Here is a 24,188-nt window from a genome sequence, read left to right as displayed (position 1 = left end):
GCCTGCCCGCTACCTTAAGAATAGGACTTCTTGTTCCAGATTCCTCAACCAACATTCTCCTCGAATCCCGTAGTCTGTCCAGCCCTGTGAGAATTTCAGGCTTTTCAATCTAAACTTCTCTTAATTGAACTAATCTCGTCCCATTCAACAATTTGGCTATCGTTGTATCACCCTAGCAACCTTTCTCTGCACGTCCTCTGTGCCGAGTGTAACCACTCTTAAATCCTCACCAATGTTTTTGTATCACAGTAATAAGATATTCTTCTGCTGTACTCAAATCCTTTTGCAGTGAAGGCCAATATACCATTTGCCTTCGTAAATGCTTGCTGTTCCTGCCTGGTTGCTTTCATTGACTGGTGTTCAAGGACAACCTTTGTGCATACATACTTCCCAATATAATCATCATTTAAATATTATTCCGTATTTCACACACAAGTATATAACATTGCATTTATCCACGTTATACTGAATCTGTCATGTGTTTGCCCACATATTCTGGAATTTTTCTGGATCACCTGCAACTCCTTGCATCTCCTCCCAGTGCCACACAGTTTTATTTCATCAGCAAACTTGTGAATATTGCATATGTTTCCGTCATCCAGGTCACTTACAGATGCCAAGGATCGCTGGGCTCCAAGCTCTGCTCTCTCTACAGAACACCAACAATCACTATCTTCCACCTGGAAGAAAGGCCCCATTTATTTCCACTCTCTGTTTTTCCCGTCTGGCACCCAATTTTCAAACCAGTACACTTCCCCCTTTCCCATGTGCTTCAATGCTGTCCACTAATCTCGTATGAGGGACTTTATCAAAAGCCCTCAGAAAATCCAAATACTTCAAATTCTCCAGTTCTCCCTTTGTCTACTCTCCTGGTTACTCAGAATACGTCCAGTGGATTAATTAAGCATGATTTGCCTTTCATAAAGCCATGCCGACTTTGTATAATCTCATTAATACTGTGCAAATTTTATGTTATCACACCTTTTACAACAGACTCTAGCCTCATAAATGATGTGAGGCTAACTGGTCTGCAATTCTGTCTTTTTCTCTTTTCAGCTTTGTTTGAACAGTGGATTTAATATTTGCTGCACTCCAATCTGTGTGAACTGTTCCAGAGGCTTTAGAATTTTGGAAGATGACCACCAATGTATCCGATATCTCCAGGTACCATGCAAGATCAGGCCCTGGGGATTTAATCAGCCTTTAGCCACATGAATTTATCTCATACTATTTCCTTATGAAGACTGATTTCCTCCTCAATTCCTGCCTCCCGTTAGGTCCTTCGTTACTTAACTTTTCTGTACGGTGATCAGTGCTGTCTTTTGTGAGGACAAAATCAAAACACGTGTTCAAATCTTTTCCCATTTCTTTGCTTCTCATTTGAATTCCCCCCATTTCTAACAATTGTCTCTACTTTTCATTTTCAATTCACACACATACATTGAAGCCTTCACAGTCAACTTTTATGTTCTTTGCTGGCTTACTCTCATACTCTATTTTCTGTTATCAGAGTGATATGTGGGCCACATGACCTAAAGGTTGGCAGATTAAACAAAACAGCATCTTCATTCAGTTGTTCCGAACATTAAAAGTCATTCTGCGATTGGATGGCATTTGCAAAACAATCCTGAGTGGTATCAGCTCTGCTGGCAACCAATTTAAGATTGTCGATTAACCCCTCCTGAAGAATATATTTTACCATATGTTGAATTCTAAATTGCTGCCAACTTTCAGGCTTCCTGTTCTTTTTTTCTAACAATCTTACATGCCTCCTCTTTGTATCTAATATTATCCCTAAGTTATTTTGTGAGTCATGGTTGAGCCAGCTTGCCTGCTTTATTCGCAGCAATAGATCACAGTGAGATTACAGTTTAAACTGCAATCTACCATTTTGCTTTTACTCACTGTCATTTTGAGCACTCAGTAAGTGGCAACAATTGCCAATCCAGGAAAATCTTGGCCTATCCCACAATCGTCCCTCAATGCCCTCTCTCATTTACACCGCATCTTCCCATGCGAGCACAGGACGTACAATACCTATTATTTAACAGACGTCCAAAGAGGTTTTCTGGGGCAAAACAGCAATTTGGTTGTGCTTCTTTCAATTTTGCTATTCACAATATCAGACGCGTTACACTGGCAAGACCATATACAGATTGATGCTTGGATGTACAGGACTTGAGTATTGTTAAAAAGGAGTCTAAGTTGTCCACCCTGCACTCACCAGTGCAATTCACAAGGACGACAGTGGAAAGGGAAACAACTTCTTTATACTGTATGAGCAGAGTGCGTCGACTGGTTGCAAGAGGGCTCTGATTGGCAGAGGGGCGTCCTTCTGGAGATGATACCCGGCAGTTAACAGCCAAACTTCACTTAAATTTAAAAGAGCAGGTTGACTCAGTTGTTCCGACGTTATCCCGAGGGATGAACTGGAGAACAGTTGCCGTCTATTTTGCTCAGATGAAACAAGGGAAACATACAAAGCATCACAACGAAATTCATTGATCACATTAATCATGTGTGTGGCAGGCAAAGCATTCTCTTCGCTTGATAGCTGTATCCTATTGGCAACAGACCCCGCTTGTGTTGCTATTGCGTAGCAGTAGTAGTGGAACAGTTCGCTTCACCAATTGCTAAAGCTTTTGAGATACCTCACCCATACGGCATGTAGACATTATATCCCAAAGACTGGCAAACTGGATAAAGTACCAACTTCATTTAACTGTTCACAACAGACAAGATACTGACTGTGCGCTATTAGCCTGGGCTCGCAAAACACTTCACGTCCACCATTAGAAGTGATTCTGTGACTGGATAACGTTTTCTAACAATCCCAAGCGGCACAAAACCAATTTAAGAATGTCAAATCAGTTTGCAGGTTGTGCACTTGCACATACTGGAAGCTAAATAAAAATCAAAAGTGCCCTGTTCTTTTCAGACACGCATGATGCCTGCTTCAACTCAACAAAATAGGTGACAGCCATTCTGTCCTTCATTCTGAAGTTCAAACCATCCAAATCAGAGCTCACTTGCAAAACGAGACAGCATGCTTTTCTCAAACAGCGTAAACGTGTCATTTCCCACTTTACATTGTGATTTCTCGTGAACTGTCATGCTGAGGCTAAGATGAGAAGTGGTGGCAAACGTGTTTTTATTTTCCAGCCACACACACACACACAAACACACACACACACACACACACACACGCACACACAATGCAACCACATTAAGAAATACCTTCACTCAGCCTCTAAGCATGGCTTGACCTGCCAGATACCAGTAATTTAAAGCTCTGGGCACCACTCTGTCGTTATCATCCTGCGTGGCTCCAAAGAAATTCAGTGTAAACTTGAGAGAGAGTATCCCATCTTTCAATTATCTGTTTTGAATGTAACATTGAGATCAACAATTTGAGGTCACAACCTTTGCCTCCACTGGTCCTGATGGCTGTTGTTAATAGTGATGCTGTGATTCCCATGTACACCACCACAGAGACCCACCGCTTATCTCTTTCCTCGTCTAATTACCATCCCCCTCTGTTTCCGTTTCATTTGTTTGGACAATTAGTCTCTCTTGACAGACACAGAATTGCCTTCTATCCTCCCCTCTCACTTTTTCTCGGTCTGACTTAGTACTGTGTATCTCCAGTTTTTCCCAGCTCTGGTGAAAGGTTACCAATGTGTAAGACCAGCCCTGCACCCACTCCAAACACCCAGCTGTCTCTCTCTGCCCCCACAAACACACTTCCAAACCTTCGTAACAGTTCTAGCATTCTGTAAGATTTCCAGCATCCAAAGCATTTTGCATTTCTGCTTTGTCATCAAGCACCTCTTGCTTCTTTTACTGCTTATTTATCAAAAGCTTCTTTTGGTTTGAACCCCTTGATACATTCACAGAAAACATGCTGTGCTTCGACATCCAGTTGAAATATGTTTTACCTCTAATACTGATTTGTATTAAAATACTACTACTGTTGGTTTGTTTAATCAGGATTTCTTACAGTGTATTACTTGAAGGTCTACTGCTTTAAGCCACTAATTTTCATTCTTAAAACTTTTAGCTTGGATTTTTCTCCTCCTTTGTTTGTTTTCAATGTACATCTAATGAGGCAACGGTCACTATTTCCTCAGTGTTCCTGGGCACTTAATGGATTTCTTTGCACTGTTTTGATGCTCAAATATACCCATGGCACTGCCTCCTTCCTGATCAAACAAACAACATCCCGATTAAGGAAATGGACCTGGCTGCAACTATTCACTGGTTTGACTGTGGATTCTTGTCTAAACTACTTTTGAACAGTTAATGTCCACCCGTAATCACAGCTCTCAGCAATACAACTTTCTGAAAACTGCCTCAAAGCCCTTGATTTTTTCTTTCATACCATGACACGTTGAATTCAGATTGAAAGAACAGGGTATCCGTTTCGGAAAGACTGTCCAGACTCAATTTACACCACCATTCAAAATGAATTACTATAATGTAAGCAAGCCAAAAAATTTGAAATACATCTCCTAGTACCAGTAATAAAAACCAAAAGAACTGCGGATGCTGTAAATCAGAAACAAAAAAAAGAAGTTTCTGGAAAAGGTCATCAGATCTGGCAGCACCTGTGAAGAAAAATTCCAAGTTAACATTGTGAGCCTGGTGACCGAGTCACTGGGCTTGAAACATTAACTCTGATCTTTCTTAAATTATTGGACACAATTATTATGAAGTAGAGTGGGGAAGTTCTCTGCAACATCCTGTTCAATATTTATCCTCCAACTAACACCACAATAACAGATTATCTAGTGATTATCACATTGCTGTTTTGGGGACATTGCTATGCACATATTGGCTTCCTGGTTGTCATGTTTCCTGACATCACAACACTTCGAAAGCACTACTTGGATTTTGAAGCACTTGGCAAGACTGTGTAGGGTGTTATATAAACTATCTTTGACAGTTTGATTCTGTTATCCTTCTGAGTAGAACATCGCTGTTCAACACTTCCCTCATACACAGTGCACTTCCTTCTTCCAACCAATGTGCAGTTTCATACACAGGTATGATTAAACTTACTTTGCACAATCTAGAAACAATTACATTTGCCTTCAAACGAAAATAATTTATTTACCGACGCAGTCATCATTGTAGCCCACTGGTCTGTTACCACGTGCCACCCACACACACACAGACACACACACATACACAATTAGACTGAGGATAATTAACTTCAGAATCCCAGCATTAAACCCCACCAAAAAAAGGATAATTAAAAGCCTAACATCCAATGATTTAGAATTGCGTCGTATTTGTGATCAAATAGAGAATCAGAGGCTGGATTCAGTTCCAGTCAGGTCTGTCTCTTTACCCTGGCCACCTTTCCATGTCAAACACCAACAAAGTAAGACTTGCATTGAAATAGCACCGTTCACCATGCAAAGTCATCTCAAAACACTTCGCGGCCAATTAAATGCTTTGTCAAGTATATAAACTGCTGTGCTGTCGAGAAAAAAAGTGACCAATTTACACAAAGCAGGGGGGGCAGTCATGTGGTAGTGATGAGATAATGTATTTGAAATGATGCAGGTTGAGGGATACACCATGACAGAGAGATTTAATCTGCTTTTTGACAGTTCCATGGTTTCTGACATCCACTGGAGGGAGTAGACAGGACCTTAGATATTTGCCTCATCTGAAAGATGCCGTCTATCAAAGCGCAGCACTCTCAGTTTTGCAATGGAAATATCAGCCTCAATGGAGATTATCAGCAACAACATCGACTCGTCTTTCCAGTTACTTGTTGGCTTGAGAAATCTCACTTGTCACTAGTGTGTCATAATATTTCAAGTGTCGAAAGATTTCACTGTGCACAGTCAAAACCAAGAGTTGATCTTGAGCCTGAAATCATATTCTGGGCCCACTAGGTCAAAGTTATCCAAATTGGTACCAGAACATTTATTGCCAAAATGCACCTTCTTTAATTCTTTCATCGAACATAGGTGTTGTACATAATTCCAGGATTTGTTGTCCTTCATTGGGCTAAATGTTTTGCCAGGCCATTTCACAGGGCAGTTGTTACAGGTCTGGAGTCACATGTCAGCCAAACCAGGTCAGCATAGATAATCAAATGTGAGGCTGGATGAACACAGCAGGCCAAGCAGCATCTCAGGAGCACATAGAGATTTCTTTTGCTAAAGGGTACCTGTGAACGAGATAAGTTTTCACAATAACACACTGACTTCCTGGACTCGCTTTTAATTTCACATTGTTGACTAAATTCAAATTCCACAACCTGCCATGATGGGGTTTGAACCCATGACCACAGAGGATTATTGATTGATTGTCACATTTGTCGGAGTACGTGTTTATGAACAGTACAGGCAGATCACAGTGAGCAAAGGATGCACAGATCAAAAAGACTTAGATAGAAGCAAAACAGGTTACATTGATCTCGGCTAGTGCACACCCTGTACAATGTGAGCAAGATCAGGATTATTTGAGGCTAGACAGTCCATTCATCTTCTGTCCCAGGTGAAGATTTTATAGGAGAGCATTACCATGTATGATGGGTCTTTGAAGATATTGGCAGCCTTTCTGTGGCAGCGAGCCATGAAAATGGAGTCCATGGATGGAAGGCTGGCTTCCATGATGGTCTGGGCTGTGCACACCACTTTCTGTAGTTTCTTACAGTCCTGGGCAGAGCAGTTGCCACCCCAGGCTGTTATGCACCTGGACAGGATGATTTCGATGGTGCGTCTCTAGAAGTTGGTGAGGGACCTTATGGACATGCCAAATTTCCTGATCCGCCTGAGGAAGAAGAGGCATTGTTGTGTCTTCTTGAGTGCTGCATCCATGTAGGAAGTCCAGAACAGGTTGTCAGTTATCATCATTCCAAGGAACATGATGCTCTCCAACCTCTCAACCTCAGCTCCATTGATGTCGATGGGGGCGTGTTCGCCTCCTTTCTTTCTGAAGACAATGATCAGTTCTTTAGTTTTGCTGACATTCAGAAAGATGTTGTTCTCACTGAACCATGTCACCAAGCCCTTTATCTCCCTCTGTCTTCTGACTCGTTGTTGTTAGATATCTATCCTACCATGGTGATGTCGTCAGTGAACCTGTAGTTGGCATTCATTCAGAAGTTGGCAACTCCGTCGTGGGTGTACAGTGAGTACAGCAGGGGGCTGAGGGCGTATCCCTGGGGGGCCCAGTGTGGAGTGTTATTGTGGAGGAGGTACAGTTACCTACCCTCACGGATTGCAGTCAGTGGGTCAGAAAGCTGAGGGCCCAGGTGCAGAGGGTGGAGCTCAGACCAAGGACATGCAGTTTTGAGATCGGTCTGGAGGGGATATTGGTGTTGAAGGCGGAGCTGTAGTCAATGAACACGAGTCTGATGTAGGTGTCTTTGTTGCCCAGATGTCCAGGGATGAGTGCAGAGCTAGGGATATGGCATCCTTTGTGGCTATGTTGTGTCAGTAGGTAAACCATAGGAGATTGAGGCAGGTTGGGAGACTGGAGTTGATGTGGGCCATGACCAGCCTCTCAAAGCACTTCTTGCTTGTTGAAGTCAGAGCCACTGGGTGGAATTCATTAAGGCGCACTGCTTGTGTTTTCCTGGGTACGGGGAGGATAATGGTCTTCTTGAAGTAGGTGGGGACTGCAGCTTGTGGGAGGGGGAGGTTGAAGAGGTCGGTGAATACCTCCGCCGGTTGGTCCCCACAGGATCTGAGTACTTGGACAGGGACACCACCCGGGCCCGTCGCTTTCCTTGGGTTGACTCCCAGGAAGACTAATCCGATGTGTGCCACAGTGACGGAGGGAACAGGTGTGCCTGCAGTCACCATGCCACTGGCATTCTGCTCCAGATTAATGTAGCTTAGCAGTCAAGTGGCATTAGCATTACGCCACTGCACCCCTCCCCCAAACTCCCTTGTTACAGCAGACCTCGATAATTGGATGGAGGCATAAATGTTCAAGTTTAGGACCGTATCCATCTCTGAACATCATCGAGTTGAGATACTGTAACAGGAACATGACAGTGCATCCAGATGTGTTAACAGACCTTGCAGAATTTGATGGGACAATGTAGACGAAGCGTTACTCTGCATTCTGACATGGAAATGAATACAAGTCTGTTCCACTAATGAAGAAAAACAAAACAAGTCAATGAAAAAGACATTTCACACTGCCTCTCAAATCTGTGCCAATCGCTGATCTGACTGTGATCTCAACCCACAGTCCTGGCCATTCCTCAGTAACCTTTAACTTTTTCTTTCTAACCCAAAAATGCTCAACCCATTCAGTATTTTTATGTCTGGAGCTAACAAAAGCTTTCAGATGAGCAGTTTCACAGAATGAATGCATCACGCAGTGGCTTAAATTCAAATACAGTCTGTGTGTTGAAACCGGTTGCCTGAAATGCAAAGACATCAGTTCCCCACACAGACATTGCGTTCTTCAATTCACACAAGATCCATAAACAAAAGGCTTGAAATAAGCAGATGCCATCCGAAATACAACACAAAAATTGCAGGCTATCACTTATCTCGAATTGAAATGATGGAATGGGACCCTGTCGACAATACAATACCGAGCAGCTCCTGCTGAAAATCGGCAAGTTTATACAGCTACCAGTCACACATTTGCTAAATCTGTTGACAACACAAGTCCATTCCTTTACCTCACCATAACAAAACAGAAAAATGATTGAAAAGATAGCCCTCATCCAACAGTCTGTCAAACATCCACAATTCACATGCTCAGAGCTGTCAAGATCTTAACAATTGAATGCTGAACAAATCTCTCAATAGATTTGATTCTAGTGTTAATAGTTCTTAGTAATTCGACCATGCTTACTAAAATTACAAAGATATTGCCAACTTCAGACGTAAAACAGCTCAAAGACGAGAACTTGAGACCTACTGCACCTGTAGTAGCCTCCAAGAGGAGCACATTTTACTCACCAGTACAGTTTGCAACAAAGAGATAACTAACATTATCCCTGGCAAAGCAACACAACTGGAGTACTGAGGTGCCTCAGCTGGGTAAGAGACTTGTGACAGTAAATCTATGACAGCTGAGACACCGAGGCTTTCAGCGGCTAATTAGAAGCAGCTTCGTTGTCCAGAGATACAGGGAGCCTAGAGCCAACAGTCTATCGCTATCTGCAGCATTTAACAACAGTGTCAGATATATCTCTCCATTCTGCTGACAGCACGCTACTCCTAATAAAACACTCATTCATTTCTGAGATCCTATTAGACACACTAAACCTGGTAATGTGGTGTTTGCCTTATGTTAGAATGACAGAACACGACAGCATAGAGGGTGTCATTGAGTTTTTTCCTCCTTTATAAATAACCCAGCTCCTCCCCACTCAAAATCATAATTTTCTCCTTTCTGATTTTATCTGGAAACTCAGACAAATGGCATCTCTGGAAGCACAGGTTTAACCAGCAGTAAACAAAAATGCCTTCTGGGCATAGTCCCTTCTCCATTAAAGTCGGTTTTCTGCTTTTAACATGCCCTTGCAATAGTCGCAGCTTTTACAGTGCATCCTCGACTGGTTATTTTCTAGAAAGCATCAATCTTGTTGACACATCGATCTGGATTGGAGCTGCATGTGTTCAACTGCTGCTGTTGGGCTTTTGTACATTTAGTAAACACGCAAGTTCCATCTTCATCTTACCGTCAAGGCAAAATTGTCACCTGCAGCCAAATGAAACAGATTCCCTCGTTTTAGCTTAATGGCCTTATTTTCCAATTTGATTGGAAAGAGGCTGGACACTCGCATCTTCCATTTGTTGAAGGGGACATGGCACTAGCCAAAACAATGAATTAAAAGGTGAAGAGGCAGCTTCTTCAGCCTGGTGGGCATTGCTAGCAAGCAGTCGGCAGTGCCAGTCAGAACTTTGCAGGCCCACTGAACCTCAGGCTATCCAGCAGCATGACTTCAGGAAAACAAGATGCATTTATAGAGTGTCTTTCATGCAGTAAGATGCATGGGACACTACAGAAGAGCATTAGAGGTCAAACTGCCCATCAAGGAGATGACAGGACGAGTGGACTAAAGCCTGGCTTACCAGGTAAGTTCTAAGGAGCATCTTAAAAGGAGGAAAGCGAGCTGGAGCGGCAGAAATGTGTCAAGTCATACAACACTGAAACGGACCCTTGGGTCAACTTGCCCATGCTAACCGAGTCTCCGGAACTAAACTAGTCCCATTTGCCTGCGTTTGGCCCATATCGCTCTAAACCTTTCCTACACATGTACATGTCCAAATGTCCTTTAAGGGTCATAACTGTACCTCACCTATCACTTCCTCTGGCAGTTAATTCCACATGTGAACCAATGCGTGTGTGGAAAAAGTTGGCCCTCAGGTCCCTTTTAAATCATTCTCCTCTCACCTTAAAATTACACCCACCGGTATAACTCCAGAGCTCAGCACCTTCACAGCTGCGGATGTGGTCATCAACATTGAAGGAATGGGTGGGTGGGCACATCAGAGGTTAGAACTGAAAGAAAGTCGGGTGACTAAAGGAAACAACCTGAAATCCTCAATTCGCAGATGGAGTGCCCATCCTGGGGTCGGTCAAATGATGTTTCAGCAGCTCAGGTGTTTATTGATGTCCTATTCATAGGATCAGGCCACTCCGCCCAACGAGTCTGTGCTGATTTGTCGAAGAACATCCCACCCCCAACAATACTCCCTGTAACTCTGCATTTTCCATGGCTAACCCACCTAACCTGCCCATCCCTGAACGCTAGGAGCAATTTGCATGGCCAATCACCTAGCCTGCACGTCTTTGGGCTCACACAGACGCAAGGAGGATGTGCAAACTCCACACAGACAGTGGCGCAAGGACAGAATTGAACCCAGGTCCCTGGCACTGAGAGGCAGTGGTGCTAACCACTGAACCACCGTGCCACACAGGGTTCTCAGAGATAAGTTACACATTGTGATTTAAACAGGGGCAATTCAAGGGTTAGCTCCTCCAGCTCAATCTCAAATGCAGCAGATTCTGAAGTTAGCTTCTAAGGAAGGGTCCCTGGACGTGAAAAATTATTTCTGCTTTCTTTCCACAAATGCTGCCAGACCTGCTGCTGAGCAAGTTCTAATTTTGTTCCAGATTCCCAACATCGGCAGTTCTTTAGGTTTTTTCTTCCCTTTTGCAGTAGATTAATGAAGAGTTGCTCTTCACTGAGGCCAACTCAGTGAAATAACTAAGATCATTTTTCAATTGAGTCCAATTTTAAAAACAGTGCAAACATTTTAAAACATCAGCGTGCAAAGGGTGGGTGAGAACTTTCACAGATACTCACAGGAACACCACAAACAATAATTCACCAACATATATCTATTTTCTTTTCAAAAGGACCAACATTTTTAAAAACTCACCACTGCTATTGTCCTGCTTTATCAGGGAATTCTGATGCTTTCCGCTCTGAAATTGAGCATCGTGTGCAGTCGTGATCCCATTTAAGCTGGTTCTGTTGCTGGTAACACAGGCTGCCGGCACTAACACATCCAGAAGCAATCTGATCTGTTCTCCGAGCTTTGGAACAAATAAAGCCATGTGATTCCCTTCCCATTTCCCTTCCAACACCGACCCCCTCCCACTTCATGATTATCCCCCATGATGACACATCGCAATTCATCTTCATTGATCAGACATTAGTCTGCCCCTCCCAGTCAAGGCTGCACTGTTTAGGTACCCAATTGCTGCATATCACAGAGCTTTCCAAAAGCAGCTGCTCTGTTTGTTTGCAGCTGCAGTCAAATGTAATCCATGCATTATTCCCTCTCCACAAATCCCGAGGGCTGAAGGCTGTTTTCAGGTCGATTCCAGTGCTCGTTTCAATTGTGGCTCAACTGACAGCACTCCAACATCTCAGTCACAAGATCATAGACTGCAAACTGTAAACGGTGGCTCAGTGGTTAGCACTGCTGCTTCACAGCACCAGGGACCCAGGTTCGATTCCACCCTTGGATCACTGTCCATGTGGAGGTTGCTCATTCTGCCCGTGTCTGCGTGCATTTCCTCCAGGTGCTCCGGTTTCCTCCCAAAGCGCAAAGATGTGCAGGTGAGGTGGACTGGCCATACTAAATTGCCAATAGTATTCAGGGATGTGCGGGCTCGGTGGATTAGCCACAAGGAATGCACAGGGTTGCAGGGATAGGGTACAGAGGGTGGGGTTAGGTAGGATGCTCTTCAGAGGATCAGTGTGGACTCAACAGGCTGAGTGTCCTGTTTCCACACTGGAGGGATTCTATGATCTATGAAACTACTTCAGTGACATGAGTATAAAACTTAGGAGAAGACTCTAATCAGGGAGGGCTGCACTGTCATCTCTGCTTTAGATGGGAGGCTCAACCATTCTAACTGGGAACAGTACGATTGCAAAGCAAATGCAGGGGAGTTATCCCTAGTGCCCAGTTCATTATTCATCTGTCAATTAACATCACTAAAAACTGATAATTTCACTGTCTGCTTTCTTCTGGAGAGTTTGCTCTGCACAATACAGATGGCATCCCCTCCATTAAAACACAGCCTGCACTTCAAAAGTTCCCCCAAAGCCCTTGGAGATCCTGAGGTCATAAAAAACATGATGGAAATGAAAGGCTTAGGTTTTTCTTTTCTGTATGGCAACGGGGGTAGGGTCCTTTAGTTCCTGCACACAATACTTCTGTGAATGCAGCAGCCTATGCCAGTTTACAATACCGCACCGACTTCCAGGCTTCAACCGAAAAGAAACAAGCAACTTGAGACCTACACAGGAGAGGAGCAGTGACTGTCTCCAACAAACCAAAGCCCAACCACCTTGTTCTTAATATCCAAAACATGACAATTACCGAAGCAGAGGTGAGGAGTCAAGGATCACTATCGACCAGAAGCTGGGACAGATGTAGCTGGGTAGAAGCTGGAGCAGTATGGAGACTGAGGACTTTGGAATAGGCTATCATTGCTTCACCTTCAGCAAACACTTAAAAGGCTGAAGTCTGGAATGTGTTGGCATTCACCCATTGCCTGGATGGCCCCTGGCACAAAAACAAACAGGAAACTTAACATCCTGGCCTTAGAATTCATTGTCACCCCTCTAACATTGCAATGTACTTTGTACTGAATGTACTGTGTTAACTCCACCTCCTTACTTCTGTCTTGCCTTCCCAACCCCAAAGTCTCAATAGAGCAACATCATGGGTTCTTAGCTCTAAGCTACCCACATATGTCAGTAAGTCAACTACCACTGTTCTTTCATCAATGATGCATCAGCATCGCAAACAGTTGAGGGAACTATCTTCTCAGGGAAACCAAGGATGCGCAAGAAACACTTATTGCCCAAATACCAATTCAGTTTTCCAATTCAGAATTCATAGCTGGTCACCAATCTGAGCCTGGCATCTTCGAACACAAATGGCACGCCTGGCACCTCAACCAGGTATTTCTCAATTCTTTTCCTTTGCGACCTGATAGACCAATGTAGTGTAGGCTTTGCAGCACTGTGATGGTGTACTCAATGGATATGTTTTGAAGTGACATGCTTCAATGACTGAATGGCTGGTGTCAAAAGATACAAAAAAAAATTATATATCATCACAATCAAGAATACTGTGGTCTGCACAACAACAATGACATCAACTATGCAACATTTGTCTGTCAATGAAATGGCGAAAATACAACATCCTGGAAATGAGAAGTATAAAGGCACATAAAGGGCAAGAGAATCCCAACTTCAGCCCTTATATACACTGTGAATAGATCTGATCATGGAATCCTAGAATCCCTACGGTACTGATGCAGGCCCTTTGGCTCTTGGAGTCCACACTCCACACTAACCCTCTAAAGACCATCCCACCCAGACCCACCGTCCTACCCTATAGCCCTGCATTCCCCTTGGCTAACCCATGCAGTCTGCACTTCCCTGGACGTTACAACGCAATTCAGCACGGGCAATCCACAGAGCCTGCACATCTCTGAACCATGGAAGGAAACTGTAGAACCCCGAGGAAACCCACACAGACACGGGGAGAATGTGCAAACGGCATACAGTCGACCGAGGGTGGAACCAATCCCAGGATCCTGGCGCTGTTAAGCTGCAGTGCTAGCCACTGAGCCACCGATCCACCTCCAAAACTTGATCTCAAGCAGTTGGGTCTCTAAAGTTGGGAATCAGCACACTTAGGATACAGGATGTGGGCAAGGAAACGAGGCAGCCTCCCACTAATATAAAAACAGAAAGCACTGGAGAAACTCAGCAGGTCTGGCAGCATCAGTAAAGTCAGACACAGAGTTAACATTTCGAGTCTGCAATGCACCTTCTTCAGAAGCCCTAACCAATGACATCTGCTAAAAAGTTCACAAGCAGCCAACAGGAGAAGGGAGTAATTTGGCATGGTTGTAAATATCTGCATGATCAAATCATCAATAAATTCAACTCAAGCATGAAAACTGGTGATTGAATGAGAAACCTGTGAAACAGTCAGTATTCATCGACTATGTTGAAACAAGATTTAGTGACCTCAGGTAACAAAATGACTAAAATGGAAAAAAAATCAAGTCATCCCAGCTTATAGTAATGATAGATCACAATGCCATTTAGACCTGGATTTTGCAGGACATTATCTGTGTAATCAAGGATTAGGTAAGTATACTCGAAGCATATTTCACCTTTTGTATGTTCAGCTAACAAAATGGAAAAATCTATGATCTTTCAAGTGTGAGCATGTGACTGTGGAATGTGTTTGCGTCCAACAGAGTGCAAGAGATATTTATTTCAGAAAACTAAGCTTCCCTTTCAAGCCTTCGTTTCTGGCACAAGGATGAATCAGATGAAAGATAAGCAGGAGGTGGGCAGGAATGTAGAGTCATCGGGTCAACCACGAGCGTATTAAATGATGGAGCGGGCTTGAATGGTCTACCCCTGGTTCAGACGTTTGTAATGTAAAGGGCTCAACAAATGCGGATTTTGTTAGGGATGAACAATTTCGCCCAAATGCAAACTCTTGCCTCTGCAAAGCTGCAGTCTGGCTCTCATTAAGTGGGAAGTCTTACAGGTTTCTATTGCTGCTCTATCACCGGGTGCTATGCTGGCAATATTGGACCAGTCACATCCCAAAATGAACCCTGGCTTGAGAGAGTACTGAGGTTTATTTTTTATACTTTGTTTACCAGGGTGGTCAACCAATTCACAAGAGGCTGCTTTGGAAAAGTAGCAACTCCCACCAGTGACTGACCATTTCAGCTCTTCACCCAAACAACTCAAAGGCCTGGGAAAAATTTGCTGTGCTGCAAATAAACACTCAGCCGAGATCCTATATCTCACACAGTGACCAACTAGCAACATCTCAGTGATACCAAAGCAAAAGTCAAGATGAGAGTGAATCTCACACAGAGACGAGTGGGTACTGCCCTGGGCAGCACAACCAACATGCCAGGCACTGCAACACTTTCCCAGGTCTACGCTTCAGCAGAGTATTGCTGCTCAGTCTGGCTCAGGAATTGCCCACCAGTCATGGTAGCTGTCCATTCCCTGGAAGTCATGAGGATGATTTCAGGACTTTGAGCAGCTCCCTCCATCAGTGCATTTTGGAAAATAACACTCCTCAAAAGAACATCATGAATGTACAGCTAAAGCAGCTCTGGAATCTAGTAAGCTCTAGTTGAACACACGGCATGGTCTACAAACTAACGACAGCCCAATTTCTTGATGGCTAACCTACAGTTGACTGCAAACATCACCGAATGCAACTGGTAAGGGACCCACGTTAAGTCCCAAGCTTCAGCTTTCCATGGAAAAACTGCACAGAATTCTCAAGGATGCTCCAAGGAAGATCCGGTCACTTGTTCAGGAACAGCCTAACTATGACTGTGGCAATACAAGTCACACCGTCTGCCCACGTACTGAGTCTCTGAGCTGTGAGATCCATTCCAGTGGCATCACAAATATTCTCATTGGGTCAGCTAAACCTGCTGAACGCATTCCTTAAAACACTAAATTCTGACTGGTTATCCAGTTTTTCAGTTTGAAAATCTCAACACGACCCCTCACAAAGATGTTAGGGGTGATGATTCCATCAAACTGCACTTTCCAATTCCCATCCATTTTCACAGCAGTCAACTGTTCGATAAAACACGGTTGCTATAGGCTTACCAAATGATAGGGCTACTCTCTCATTAGAGAAAAACAACTGGTTGTCATTTAACTTATTTCCTTAATTTTTTTTGTAGAAATTCTCTTTTCTAAAAGTCAGTCAGACTTCCTTTCAACCAAACCCAAAAGCCTCAGCATTCCTTGGCTTTCCTCAGGTAAAAGCAATTATTCCAAAAACCCGAAAAAGCAAGCTTATGTCTTCCAATGTTTCCTCTCTTTTGTTGTCATAAAACAACTTCCATTAACTCTCTTACACATAATAGTTTAAAAATCATAACTCTAAACAATTTTAATTAATTATTAAAAATACAAATACTCATCATTAGTTTAAATCCAAACTCTGAAACAAAATGGTAATAATATAGACAAATCACTCAACTTTCATCAGAACAACCATTTATAAACTGCTACAGTCAAGCCTAGACTGCATTTCTTGTATGGCCTAATCTTGCTGCTGCTAATTACTATACACAGATATCGAAAGTTTCATTTTTATTGTAATACTGTGGGATTTTCATCAAGGTTTTGGCTCATGCCAGCTGAGAATGGTTGTTTCTTTTTCTGCCCTCAGTCCCTCATGTGATGGATTACCAGTAATCCCACTGGATACCAAACAGTCCATTAAAAATGCTTCAAGGCTCTCAGCCACCATATTCTTCCATTAACATTTGGCTGCTAATGCAAAGCTCTCTTTAGAAAACAAAGCTTGCAGCTCATGAATATTTGCCAATCTGCATAATTCATTAATCTAACATCAGATGAAGTTCTGATGAGAGAAGTCAGTTCTGCAGAAAGGTCACTGGACTCAAAATTAGCTTCTCTTTTCTCTGCACAGGCAAAGCCAGACCATGCTGAGTTCCTCCAGCAATTTCTGTTCTTGTAACAGATTTGCAGCATCACAGCTCTTGGTTTTATCATCGACATGAAATGTTCATCCTTCCTCCTCTTGACTGGGAACTGCCAGACCTGCTGAGGACTTGAGGCATTTTGCTTTTATTTCAGATACCCAGCGTCTGCAGTGTTTTGCTTTTCAGCCATCAAAACCTAACGGATCTGAACGTTCGCTTGCTTTGCAGTTGGACTTGCTTACGTTCCCCTATCTTCAAGATGAAAACTAGTCTAGCCGAGTGTAGTTTCTAACAAGAGGGCCTCTGCTTTTCGAGGAGCCACATTTCTCACCATTTGCCTATCTAAGGAATTACATTGTACTCCTGCTCCCCAGTTATTACACTGTAGACAGTTTTCTGTCCAGTCTGCCACTTGACCCCTGACTTCACGTGTTCTGAACTTAATGTATCAGACCATTGAAAACCAAATAAATGGAAATGCCTATAACGTCACCCTCATCTATCCTTCCTATTATTTAGAGTTATTGAGTCATACAGAGGTACAGCACAGAAACAGACCCTGCGGTCTAACTTGTCCACGCCGACCAGATATCCTAAATTAATCTAGTCCCATTTGCCAGCACTTGGCCCATGTTCCACTAAACCCTTCCTAATCATGTATCCATCCAGACGTGTTTTAAAGTTGTAATTGTACCAGCCTCCACCACTTCCTCCGGCAGCTCATTCCATACACACAGCACCCTCTGCATGAAAACGTTGCCCCTTAGATACTTTTAAATCTTTTCTTTCTCATCTTAAACCTATGCCCTCTAGTTTTGAATTTCCCCCACCCCAGGGAAAAGACCTTGTCTATTTACCCTATCCACACCCCTCACAATTTGATAAATCTCTATAACGGTCGCACCTCAGCTCCCGATACTCCAGGGAAAATAGCCTATTCAGCCTCTCCCTTTAGCTCAGGCCCTCCAACCCTAGCACCATCATTGTATGTCTTTTCTGAACCCTTTTAAGTTCTCAAAAATGATTCGAGAAGGAAGATCCTGCATGACTTTTCATTTTTACATTCACGATGGTTTCCTTCATCATACAAAGAATGTGATACATTCTTCTGTTACATCTTTAAACAGGAATTCTAATGCTACTGAGGTGATGTTAATTGTTCTTTAGTTGCCTGGACCTGTTCTATCTTCCTTGGTCCAAGACTGCATTAATTGTTCACCATGCCCTTTCCTCATGTCTATTTCAAGATGTGTAACAGTTCCTCTGTCAGTTTGTTTTGCTCTTTGCATATGCATTCAATCTGGGTCAGCGGTCTTATCCTCTCCAAGCTTGATTAGGTTATCGTCATCTCCCCATTTCTACCTTAAACATTTTTTTGTGGCTGAGATTGTCTGGTGGTAGTGAGAGTGACATTCTCAGCCCTCATCATCGTGACTTCACTCAGACAGGCAGCAGCTCATTAGAACCCGCATGTCCTGCATCATGTATCATTTATACACCCAGAGGCTGTTGCTAGTCAGCCTACCCTCTTCCAGACACTGTGTTGTTGAGGTCTCATCACTCCTCTCTCTTAGATCACTTGTTGAATACAGCAGTGATTTGGGTGTATGGGCTGTCAGGAAGAATCAGTGAAAATTCTGTGAATTGATGATAACTCCTACCTCACACAAATTTCCCATCTGTAAAAACCGTTGAAAAAGTTACACCTTAATGAAGTCTGGGTGCTTACGGCAGATTATTTCATTCATTCTGCTGACCGTCCTGGCCGATCCTAAACATCTAGCTTTATATTTGTGGAAGCAGTCACTTTTCTCACCCCCACAATTGAGGATTTACGCATTTTTATAAAAGAAAATGCTGCAGTTGCTAGAGCCCTGAAATAAAAACAAAGTGCTGGAGAAATGCAGCAGGTCTGGCAACATCTGTGGTGTCGCACTGTTCAAAAAGTGAGGATGGTGGGGGAGATATCAGGGTCAGAGATAAGTTAGAGGACAAGGGATAGAAGATCTCCAAGGTGTCAGGGAGATAAAAGCAAAAGGAGGTGGGTAACAGCTGTGGCGAAGTGATGCAGCATTAGTTCATAGAAACTCTAACAGGAGCAAGAGCAGGCTATTCAGTCCATCAGTTCTTTCAATACCGATGATGGCTGATCATTCAACTCAATACACTGTCCCTCCTTTCTCTTCAAATTCTTTAATCTAGGAATTACATGTAAGCCCTTCTTGCCTTATCTGTGTATAGTAATTAGCAGCAGCAAGGTTAGACCATACAAGAAAATGTAGCCTAGGCCTGACTAGAGCAGTTTTAATTGACCTCGAACGCTCCCTGTGGCAAAAACTTCCATAGGTTTACCACTGTCTGGGTGAAAAAGTTCTCCTCATCTAAGTCCTAAATGGTCTACCCTGTAACCTCAATCTATGACTTCTGGTTCTGGACTCCCGGTCATTGGGAACATCTTTCCTGCATTGACCCTGACTAGCTCCGTTAAAGTTTCACAGGTGCCTGTATGATCCCCTTTCATTCTTCTTCACTCCAGTGAATAAGCAATCCATCTCTCTTCATACACCAATCCTGCCAGCCTGTGAATCTGTCCGGTAAATGCTTGCTGTACTCCCTCTATAGCCAGAACATCCTTCCCCCGATAAGGCAAACGAAACTGCACATCATCCTCCAGGTGTGGTCTCCCCAAGCCTCACCAATTGCAGCAAGACATCCTGAATCCTGTACTCGAGATCTCACGTTCTGAAGGTCAGCAGTATTTTTTTATTCATTGACAGGATAAGGGTATCACTAGCCAGGCCAGTATTTATTGCCCATTCCAGACATCAGTCGAGAGTCAACCACATTGCTGTGGGTCTGGAGTCACATACCGCCAGATTCGGCAAGAATGGCAGACTTCTTCCCCTAAAGGACATAAGTGAACAAGATGCGTTTTTGTTCTGACAATCGGCAATGGAATCATGTTCATAATTAGGCACTTAATTCCCCAGTTTTTTATTGAATTTAAAATTGCACCTTCTGCCATGGCAGGATTCAAAACCGGGTCCCCAGAATATGACCTGGGTCTCTGGATTAACAATCCAGCGATAATGCCATGAGGCCATCACCTCCCCCTACAACATGTCACTTGCCCTACTTCAATACTTGCTCACTTTCGGTATAAAGACACCCAGGTCTCACTGCACCTCCCTGTTTTCTAAACTATCATTCAGCTAATAATACGTCCTCACATTTCTGCTATCAAAGTGGATAACTACACATTTATCTACATTATACTTCACGAGCCATGCATTTGCCAACTCACTCAGCTTGTCCAAATCGCACTGAAGCAACTCAGCATCCTCCTCCCAGCTCACCCTCTCATCCCATTTAGAGTCACAACATGACGTTCAGCTCAACTACAAGCAGAAACACGAAAACAAGAAGGTTTGAGATTTGAGATGGGTCTAAGTAAGACTAAGACCAAAGGAAAACACTTCATGATATTGGCACAGAAGGTCAGAAAACAATTTCAGAATTTAGCAAAGAGTCTGAAGTTGCTGAATTGAATGTCGAGTCTGGAATAATGTCAAGTGCCTAATCAGGAAGTTTATGACAAACTTCTCTGGAACACAGCAGCATACCTGGTAAAGAAATGGATATATGAGAGCAAGATGACGTATTGAAATGACAAACAACTGGAAGAATGCACAAATCACAAACACGATCCCAAGCGTCCAGTCATTTGCCATTTCAATACATCACCCTGCTCTCATATGCACATTTCTAACATCTGTCTGCTACACAGTTTTGTTTATAATTTTTTGAAAAGTTTTTTCTTTAATTTCTTTCGTAAACCCATTGTCGCAATCATTCATTTCGCTGTCTGAAGGTTATTAAAGAAAAAGTTGCAATGCTCTGAAATGGCACGCTTCAGTTTAGTTGCGCAACTACTTCACTGTGATTGCAGCTCTGAAGAAGGGTTTCTGGGCCTGAAACTTTAATGCTGCTTTCTCTCCACAGATGCTGCCAGACGTGCGGAGTTCCTCTAGAGATTTCTGTTTTGGTTCCCGATTGTTTGTTTTCTCGGTTTTCTGGCATCACAGTTAACGTGTGTTTGGACATCCCTTTAACTGTGCGCCAGACTTAACTGCCCCCAGACAAGGGGAAGTTCAGGTCATGAGAATGTGAGATTTTTCTGGCTGGTGACAAGCTGTTGTCTCACAGATAATCACAAAATCCAGGTAAATATCTTGTTCCAAAATAACGTCCATGATATTTAACTAATAAAAATTGAGGCAAAGTAGTTATTAATATTCTTTGCGAATACAGATGGGAGGTCAACATTTGTGCCATTTAACGATTCCAACCTGTTCCTGATATTTTCTTGTTGCTTCTCTACATTTCTACAACACCTTTCTATTTCAAGTCCTGTCCCTCAATTAAATTAATTTTGAACTGTCTTCTTAATAATTTTGTATTACTGTACATTATCCATTCTTCATGTTTGTTTGCATCGTGTATGCCTTCTTGTGGTTAAATCTGCTCTCTTTCCGTCTAGATGATGGTGTGTCAATGTTGGCAATTTTATCTTTGCTATTTACCAATATGCATTTCTATTGGACTCCATGCTTCACATTGCTGTTTATGTATTTGTTCTTCTGTAAATTTTCCCTCATTAAATTCTCCTTCTTTTAAACTCAGCCCCCACCCCTCAGTGTTTTCCTTTGGTCTTAGTCTTACTTAGACCCATCTCAAATTGCGATCACCAGTACTGAGAAGTACACCTACTTTTACTTTCTTCATCTCCATTTCTAAATGCAGCTTTACTTCCTCTCTTGCTGTGCTTTTTACACACTGATGTTGGCATATCCTTTAATACCGCAGTGATTCATTGAGCTACATTAAATCTCAGGAATTAGGTTCTAATCTATACTTCTGATTCATTTGACCGAATGTTCGCAATGAATAAAAGCTCATGCTTCAGGACAAAAATAATAACACAAGGGATTTGAATTGAAAGATATAAACTCAAATGACTAACATAGAGGACACTGGCTAAATTCAAAGTCGGGCTGGCTTATAAATAGCAACTTGATTTCAGAATAGGTAAATTTATGCTTCATGACATTTGTACTATATATGATGACTACTCAGAGCAATGCCCATTGCTACCAACAAAAATGAAGAATCTGGAGGTATTTATTGACCTTTTAATGAAAGCAACCACTCAGTTCAAACTTTACTATTGAGGGTAATCAAGAGCTAAGCTGCTTCCCAAAGATATTTGTCCATATGCTGAAAGTATCTTTTCCCCACCCTGCATGTATTCTATCACCTCCCAGTAAAATAACGTTTAAGTCTGACTTTTAAAAGGCTCTGATGTGTTGGAAAACTTCTGGGATGTACAATAAGGATATTTCTAGCAATTAGGTCTCTAGATCTGTGAAGAAACTCACAGGATGGAACACATTTTATCACCACAAGCACAGGTCTGACAGGTAGGAGGAATCCAGCTCTCTTTTCATGCCAGTTTGCATATTTCTTCTTCCAGCTTTTGTAATTGATTCATAGATGTATATTTCACTTACAGACCATTTCTGCAGGTGTATGAAATGCTAAGAATGATCATGAGCATTGATAAATGTTACTTACTTAACTTTAATGGTGACAGCCAAACGAAAGGACACCAGTCACCAAGTTAAAAAGCTTGGAACTAAAGCTTGATCCTGGGCATTGTAGATCTTTGTAACAGACTCTCAGCAATGAACAAACATGACAATGACCAAGTCCTTCCTGGGTTGGGCCAACTCTTGAATTCAGAACAGAGGGGAGACAGAGTCCAAAAATGTGATGAAATGCTCAGTGCAAGACAGTGTGCTGCTCGTACAGTGAAAATATCATCTCCGGAATCAAATTCCAAGAACTTGAAAACCGCACCCAAGAAAGAAACCACTGACTTACATCCTTGAGGGCAGACTTTGGTTCAATCTCTTGTGCAAAAGATGGCACCTCAAACAAGGCAGCACTCCCTTAATACAGCCCTCGAGTGTTCAGGTTAGTCAACTGAAATTTTGAAATCTAAGAGTTTTGTGCTGTTGTGAATAGACAGGCCAAGTAGCCTTAATAGTCTGAATGAACGTTTTTCATCTACGCTTTATATTCTCACCACTGTCAAAAATCATGGAAAAATTATCATTTTACTTACTAATGTAACATGTATCCCAATACACTAATTATATTAATATTAATTTACCCAATCAGATCATTGCAAAGTGTGCAGCAAAGTTTTGAATTGTGATTAACATGCTGGCTCCACAGAATGACAATACAAATAATGTGTAATGTCAAAGCACGGTAAAAAGCCAGACAATAAAATCCCTCTCTCTACATTGGAGAAGAGCTACTTCTGAGAACTGATATCTACTTGTTTTGAGAATCATTCCAGAGATCGCACTCTCTCCGCTTCATTAGATGGTTACAAGTTCACGCTCCGAACGCATCTGAAGAGCTGATATCATTATGAGAAGTGAGTGAGTGCTGCATTTCTGGGGGATGTCAATGTACGGACAAATTGATTTAATTGTTTAGGGACTGTTAAAAGTTCTTGCGTTAAGCATAAATGTCACATTCAGACCAATATTCATTGCTCTCGTATTCTTGTTGACAGAACAGATTAAATGCTCAGACTAGCACGGCAGCTTGCGTGATATAAAACGATAGCTGTATTTGCCAACATAACCTTTGATATTTTTCAGCAGTAATTCATTATGTGAAGTGTCTAACAGGTAGTTTGCTTTGTGACTAAAGTGCTATATGCTAGGGAGGATCTTTCTCTTGATCCTTTGGTCCAGACAGTCTGGCTTGAGAAAGCACTGTCTGGAGATTTCAAAATTCTGAGCCAGACATAGAAAGCTTGTTTTTAAAATGAAGGTCACATTTTTCAAGTGGCTCCTATGTCTCGTAGTGATGGGCTAATGAATTATTGGGTTTCTCAATGAATTTTGATCAGCTGCAAGGGAAATGTCAGAAAGAGAGAAACAAGGGTTGAAGTGCAATTTGCTCAGGATGACTCCAAACTTAGCAGGTCCCCTTCAATATTTTCAGTCTCATTCTCTGCCATGCATGTTTACAAATACCTCAGCACTCACTTCTATTGCACTGTTCTGCTACCCTAGAATCTGCCCTCTTTCTTTCTCTTCATTCTAACTTACTGCTCCACTTGA

At 42.5% G+C, this 24,188-nt stretch overlaps 1 protein-coding gene across 21 annotated transcripts in view; it reads right to left on the bottom strand.

Annotated features, from left to right (window-relative positions):
• The window catches only part of nrcama (neuronal cell adhesion molecule a), a 357,355-nt gene that overhangs the window by 119,137 nt on the left and 214,030 nt on the right, over positions 1-24,188 (bottom strand). The window contains exon 3 of one of the 21 annotated variants that reach the window (XM_059652289.1): positions 11,382-11,538. The exons of 19 other annotated variants lie outside the window; for them this stretch is intronic. The gene's annotated coding sequence lies outside the window, so the exon portion shown is untranslated. Of the gene's footprint in view, positions 1-8,948; positions 9,011-11,381; positions 11,539-24,188 lie in introns of those variants that run through there. One more of the 21 variants, XM_059652295.1, reaches the window with a different exon arrangement.

Source organism: Stegostoma tigrinum, chromosome 18, assembly GCF_030684315.1.
Source record: "Stegostoma tigrinum isolate sSteTig4 chromosome 18, sSteTig4.hap1, whole genome shotgun sequence".
Classification (NCBI taxonomy): Eukaryota; Metazoa; Chordata; class Chondrichthyes; order Orectolobiformes; family Stegostomatidae; genus Stegostoma; species Stegostoma tigrinum.
This window is presented reverse-complemented; position numbering and strand designations above follow the sequence as displayed.